Genomic DNA, 7,491 nt, shown 5'->3' with positions numbered 1-7,491 from the left:
GTCTTACGTTTAAGTCCTTTATTCATTTTGAGTTTATTTTTGTGTATGGTGAAAGTTGGTGGTCTAGTTTTATTTTTTTGCATGTATCTGTCCAATTTTCCCAACACCATTTATTGAAGAGACTGTCTTGACTTCATTGTATGCTGTTGCCTCATTTGTCAAATATTAATTGAGCGTAGTGGTTTCGGTTGATTTCTGGGTTCTCTATTCTATTCCATTGGTCTATATGTCTGTTGTTGTGCCAGTAACAGGCAGTTTTGAGAACAGTGGCTTTGTAATACAGCTTGATAGCTGGTATTAAGATGCCTCCTACTTTGTTCTTTCTCAGGATTGCTGCAGCTATTTGGGGTCATTTTTTATTCCAGATGAGTTTTTGGAGAGTTCGTTCTAGGTCTGTGAAATATGCCGTTGGTATTTTCATGGGGAGTGTATTGAATCTATAGATTGTTTTGGATAGTATGGACATTTTAATGGTATTGATTCTACCAATCCATGAATACGGTATGTTCTTCCATCTTTTTATGTCTTCCTCTATCTCTTTTTTTCAGTGTCCTGTGGTTTTCTGAGTATGGTTCTTTTACATCCTTAGTTAAGTTTATTCTTAAGTATCTTATTTTTTTGGTGTGATGGTAAATGGGATTGTTTTTTTTAAATCTCTCTTTCTGTATATTCACTATTGCTATATAAAAATGCCATAGATTTCTTGGCATTAATTTTGTATCCTGCTACACTGCTGAATTCATTTATTAAGTCTAATAATTTTTTGATGGAGTCTTTATGGTTTTCTATGTATAGTATCATGTCATCTTCAAATAATGACAGTTTTACATCTTCTTTTCAAATTAGGATACATTTTATTTCTCCTTCTTGTCTAATTGCTATGGCTAGAACTTCCAATACTATGTAGAACAGGAGTGGTGAAAGTGGGAATCCCTTTCTAGTTCCTGTTCTTAGGTGGATGGTTTTAGTTTTTTCCCATTGAGTATGATGTTGGCTATAGGTTTGTCATAGAAGGCTTTTATTGTGTTGAGATACGATATATATTTCCACTCTTCTGAGAGTTTTTATCAAGATATGTTCTTGGACTTTGTCAAATGCTTTTTCTGCATTAATTGATATGACTATGTGATTTTTATCTCAATTTGTTTATGTGATATATCACATATATTAATTTGTGCATATTGTACCATTTTTACAACCCGGGGATAAATCCTACTTGGTCATGGTGTATAATCTTTCTGATGTAATGCTGGATCCGATTTGCTAGAAATTTGTTGAGGATTTTGGCATCTGTGCTCATGAGGGATATTGACCTGTAGTTCTCTTTCATTGTTTTGTCTTTATCTGGTTTTGTTATTAGGGTAATGCTGGCTTCATTGAATGGGCTTAGAAGTGATCCTTCCTCTTGAAATTTTTTAATAGTCTGAGGAGGACAGGCTTTATTTCTTCTTTAATGTTTGGTAAAACTCCCTGTGAAGCTGTCTGGCCCAGGCTTTTGTTTGCTGGAAGCTTTTTGCTAACTGCTTCAATTTCTTCCATAGTTATTGGCCTATTGAGATTTTTAGATTCTTCCTGATTGAGTTTTGGAAGGTTGTATTTTTTTAGGAATATGTCCATTTCCTCTAGGTTGTCTAGTTTGTAGGAATAGAATTGTTCATAGTATTTTTTACAATCCTTTGTATTTCTGTGGGGTCTGTTGTTATTTCACCCCTTTCATTTCTGATTTTGTTTATTTGGGTCCTCTGTCTGCTTCTTGGTGAGCCTGGCTAGAGGTTCATTAATATTGTTTATCTTTTCAAAGAACCAGCTCTTAGTTTCTTTTTCTTTTTTCCCCCCCTTTATTGATTAAGATATTATAAATGTGTCCTTATCCCCCCAATGTCCTCTCATTCCCCCAATCCTGCCCTCACCCTCACCCCCTGTTGTCCACATCTATCGCTTATGCTTATATGCATGCATACACCAGCTCTTGGTTTCATTGATCTTTTGTATTGTCTTTTTAGTCTCTATGTCATTTATTTCTGCTCTGATCTTTATTATTACCTTCCTTCTGCTCACTCTGGGCTTTTCTTGTTGCTCTCTTTCTAATTCTTTAAGTTGTAGAGTTAGATAATTTATTACCATTTTTATTTATTTTTTGAGGTAGGCCTGTAATGCTCTCTGAACTTCCTTCTCAGGACTGCTTTTACAGTGTCCCATAGATTTTGGATTGTTGTGTATTCATGGTCATTTGTTTTCAGGATGTTTTTATTTTCTTCTTTGATCTCTTTGGTAACCCAATAATTGTTTAATAGCATGCTATTCAGCTTCCAAGTGTTTGAATTTTTTGATTGTTTTTATTGTAGTTTATTTCTAATATTATGCCATTGTGATCTGAGAAGATACTTGATATGATTTCAATCTTCTTGAATTTGGAGAGACTTTGTCTGTGACCCAATATGTGGTCTATCTTTGAAAATGTCCCATGTACACTTGAGAAGAATGTATATTCCATGGCTTTGGTGTGAAATGTTCTGAAGATGTCAATTAAGTCCATATGATCTAGTGCAGTGGTTCTCAACCTGTGGGTCACGATCTTTTGGGGGGTCGAACAACCCTTTCACAGGGGTCGCCTAAGACCATTGGAAAACACATATATAATTACATATTGTTTTGTGATTAATCACTATGCTTTAATTATGTTCAATTTGTAACAAAAATACATCATCCTGCATATCAGATATTTACATTACAATTCATAACAGTAGCAAAATTACAGTTATGAAGTAGCAACGAAAATAATTTTATGGTTGGGGGTCACCACAACATTAGGTTCTGATTTAAAGGGTCACAGAATTAGGAAGGTTGAGAACCACTGATTTAGTGAGTCATTTAGGATTGCTGTTTCTTTGCTGATTTTTTTGTCTAGAGGATTTATCCAGTGATGTCAGTGGGGTATTAAAGTCCCCTTCTATGATGGTATTGTTGTTGATCTCTCCCTTGATATCTTGCATTCAATTCTTGAATAGGACATGCACAACCTAATATAAGTATACAGTTTGAAAAATGAAGCTATAAAATTTAGTTTGGTAAAGTATCTGACATATAACACATGCTTAGACAATTGCCAGTTACTTTAAAAAGAGAATATCTCAGAAAAGTTTTATTTATTTTTATTTTTTTTAATATATTTTATTGACTTTTTACAGAGAGGAAGGGAGAGGAATACAGAGTTAGAAACATCAATGAGAGAGAAACATCGATCAGCTGCCTCCTGCACACCCCCTACTGGGGATGTGCCCGCAACCAAGGTACAAGCCCTTGACCGGAATCGAACCTGGGACCTTTCAGTCCGCAGGCTGACACTCTACCCACTGAGCCAAACCGGTTAGGGTTCAGAAAAGTTTTAAATGTAATAAGGTTTGCATGTTGCCATTCAATTGACATATATGCCAGGTGTATATGCGACTCTCAGTTATTTTTTCTAATGCAAGTCAGTAGATTGTCCAAATCATTTATGAATTGTAGTCTGCTATGAAAAATGTTGAAACTCTGTTCAGACACAGCTTATATGTATTAGAAAAAGAAGGCAATAAGAATGATTAGGGTGAGGGGCAGGAAACAGAAAAGCAAAGAAAGGGTTTGTTATGCTCCAGACCCTTTTCTGGGTCATTTTGTGGTGTTTTGAAGGCCTTTCTGTCTGGACTATTTGCATTCCTAACTGCCTGCTATTTCTACTGGAGGATAACTGTAAATAACAGGACTTTTTTTTTTCTTTTTTACTGTTACTTAATGGAGGCAGGCCCTACAATGGGCTCTCCCTCTTGGGGTCATGGGAAAAACATAAGGACCTATGTTTCCCTTTTCTGGTTTTCTTTAAGGTAGAAAAAAAAATGTGGCATACTGGGTTTAGGTAGAAAAAATGAGATTTGATAGTTTCTTGGATCTGCAGAATAAAGGAAAAGGTTGAATCAAAAATGACTCCAGATTATGGGCTAGACTAAGAGAAAGATTTTTTTAGCCAAGATAATGCAAGAAAATAGTTAGCACAGTAGGGTAGTTAAAATACCTGCAGTGAATGTGTCACATTTCTGACACCAAATGCATATACACTTTATCCACTATTTTGGCAAATCCCTGGCTGTTTTTATTCCTGATTGCTTCTGAACCTTTCTAGTCAAATGCGTATAGTGTTATTTCCCAGGTCTGCAAACATTCTTGCTGCAGCTGCTCATGAGCAATGTTGACAGGCTCTTTGACAATTACCAGACTCATCTTATCACCCTGTTCATAAGTAATTTATTCCAGAGGTTGCTTCCTTCATTGTTCAATTTCCTCAACAGCAGTGGTGATGTCATGCAATGTATCTGTCTCATGCCAACTTATGTTTATTCTATCATAACAGTGAAGCAGCATTGAAGGTCTGGAATAGCTTGAGTTCAGTTTCTAATGTGTTCAATTTAAATGGTCAGTTTGAGTTTTTGGTCAGAGCAGTGCTGTCCAGTAAGAATGTATTAAATTTTGTAGTAGCCAAAATTTAAGATAAAAAAGAAACAGGTGAAATTCATTTTAGTAATGTATTTCATTTAACCCAATATATCCAAAATATTATTTCAACATATAGTTAATATGAAAAATATGAATATTTTACTTTTTGTGTCTATATTAAGTCTTCAAAGAGTGTGTTTTATAATACATCTCAATTTGGAGCATCCATATTTCAAGTTCTCACCATTGGCTAGTGGTTTTTTTATTGGACAGCAAAAATCCAGGGACAAGAGAGGGGGCAATTCAGGAAGTATCAGTGAAGAGGTATGAAGCCACGAGTGGGGGTGGATAAGATGTTTTTGGCACAGAGTTTAGAGAAGCCTGGGAAATCTCAAAATTTTTGCTCACTGAGCATGTAAATTAGGAAGAAGAGCTGTCAGAGTAAACTCAGGAAGTTGCTAGGTTAACCAGGTGTTCTAGAAAGGAAGAGTGAGTTTCCAAAGGGTTTGTGTTCAAAAGCTGCTAAGCAGTCAACAAGGATTTCCCGACTCAGTTATGTTGAAAAATAATCCTTGTGTTTGAGCCTTGGCTAGTGAGAATCTCTTCTCTATGAACTAACAAATCCCCTGCTCTAGTAAATGCAATGTGAAAGGAATAATTCAGTCCTTATTTCCTTTTTGATTATACACAGACCTCCTCAAAAGTATCAGCACAGGGTCTTGTATCACTACAAAACCTTGTGAATGTAAAAGCAGAGCTTTTGGTAACTTTATTGAAAATATGAGAAGTCTAGGAGATGTACCAAAGTTATTTGCTACTCATAACAAAACTGTAACATAGGAAAATAATATTGGAGGGGAATAAGTTGCAGGAAAAACTGAGCAAGACAAACCCTGGCCTAAGACAAAAAAAAAAAATGTGGTCAAATAGAAAGATGATGAGCACCTATAGAAGACATTAAGCTCCCTTCCCCATGGTGACATTGGATTTGTTTTTGCAAATGTCTATACTGGGCAAATGAAAGCTATGTTATGGCCTATAACTTTCTGAAAGGCAGGAAATTTAAGAAACTGCAGAAAATATAATCAGAAGTGGGTCCAGCAGTGGCAGAGTGAGGGGAGAGCATTTCCATTTGGGTGGAACTGAAAGGGTTGCGTTGGCTGCCTCACAGACTCAGCGCGTGGAGTGGCATTCCAGAGAACCAGGAAGATGACCCCAGGAGCAAACACACCCCATAGTTTTTGAAGTCTGGTATAGAAAAATAAAATATCACTCAGATTTTAGAGACTGAGATCACCCAGGATTTCAGTGTCTACATGCAGTCTACATGCATACTTAATGTTTGCTTGAGCTATAATGTTTTCTATTAATTGGAACTCTTAATGTGCCTTTGTGGTTTTCAGTACTTTCTTCACATTTCAGATATTTCCTGGAGAGCTGGGATATGTCCACTTGGCGGGAATTAAATTACTTCATAGGGCTATTAGGTATCAGTGACTATAATACCACATAGAGTCATATACAGACTTGTTTCTGATTGACTTTTTTCTTATTATTTGAATTTTTCTTTAAAGTGAGGAAGAAATTTATGATTACTTAAGGGTTCCATTAAGTTAGATTTCAGTTTAACATGTTTAACTTAATATCAATGCATATATCAAATATTTTCCTTATTTCATTTTTATTTTTAACTTAAAATATAATAGCTTTATTAATATATGATTGACATACACATGCACATATTTAAAAGGTAAAATTTGATAACTTTTCACACACACATCCAGTAAAACCTCCTTCTTGCCCCTCTCTGTCGCTGAGCAACCACTGTCAATATAGATTAGTTTGCATTTTCTAGAATTGATTGTAAATTGGACCATATAGTATGTGCTTCTTTTTTGTTTGTCTTCTTTCACTCAGCTTATTTTCATATTCATTCATGCTCTTACAGGTATCAATAGTGCACTCTTCTGTTTCCAAGTAGCATTCCATCACAGTTTGTTTATACTTTCATTATTGATGGACATTTGAGTTATTTCCAATTTGGGGTTATTACATATAAAGCTATGAACCTTCCTGCACAATTTTTGGTGTGGACATATGCTTTCACTCCTCTTGGGTAAACACCTAGGAGTGCATGGCTGGGTCGTATGGTAACTCTATGTTAGCTTTTTAAGAAGTTACCAAACTTTCCAAAGTAGCTGTGCCATTTTACATTCCCACCAGCCATGTATGAGAGCATCCTCACCAATACTTGATATGTTCATTCTTTGTTATTTTAGACATTCTAGTAGGTGTGTAAAGATGATGTAGAACATCTTTTTATGTGCTTATATGTCCACTTTGGTGGTTTCCAAATTTTTTGATCATTTTTCAGTTCGGTAAAATGTCATACTGAGAGTAGAAGTCTTTAGGATTTTCTTGTTTAAATGGTGGTTTGGAATAATAATATGAAATATATAAGGACTTAGAAAAGTTATAATGATCACATGTTCTGATTCCAAATCAAGAATTTTAGCTATTTATATAAAAAGTTTCTAAGGGTATAAAAATTAAATAACATTTATACATTTAACATATCTACTTATATAAAAACCATGGGTGGTGTTCATCATGACCACAACCGCCACGACCAAGCGGAAGGAAGTCAGTCCTGCAGGGGTTGTCTTGGCAATGGCTGCACCCTCCCCCGAGCTATTTCCCAGAGCTGTTTCCTGTAAGCTTGGGGTTTGAGGCAGAAACCCGCCCTGGGAGCGTGGAGGCATATCTTTCTAAAGTTTGCTGCACCAGCATGGCCAGGGGTGAACCTGAGTGGGGGCAGCTGAAAGGCTTAGAAAAGACAGACAAGAGAATGAAAGCCAGGTCTCGGTGGGATGCTGCTTCTCTGAGAGACAGTGACCATGCCCACAGCCATGCCTTTATTTTATAGCAGATGCTACCAGGCAAAGTAAGGGTGTGACAAAGATGTTTACAATATTCTCCTGGGTTTCAATCCTACTCAACTACATGCACCTGAACTCTATCAAG

At 36.1% G+C, this 7,491-nt stretch overlaps 1 protein-coding gene across 2 annotated transcripts in view; it reads left to right on the top strand.

Moving 5' to 3' along the window:
* Nucleotides 1-7,491, top strand: part of ARMC4 (armadillo repeat containing 4) — a 221,512-nt gene that overhangs the window by 167,183 nt on the left and 46,838 nt on the right. The gene's annotated exons all lie outside the window — the stretch shown is intronic.

This window comes from Myotis brandtii, unplaced genomic scaffold, assembly GCF_000412655.1.
Source record: "Myotis brandtii unplaced genomic scaffold, ASM41265v1 scaffold49, whole genome shotgun sequence".
Classification (NCBI taxonomy): domain Eukaryota; kingdom Metazoa; phylum Chordata; class Mammalia; order Chiroptera; family Vespertilionidae; genus Myotis; species Myotis brandtii.
This window is presented reverse-complemented; position numbering and strand designations above follow the sequence as displayed.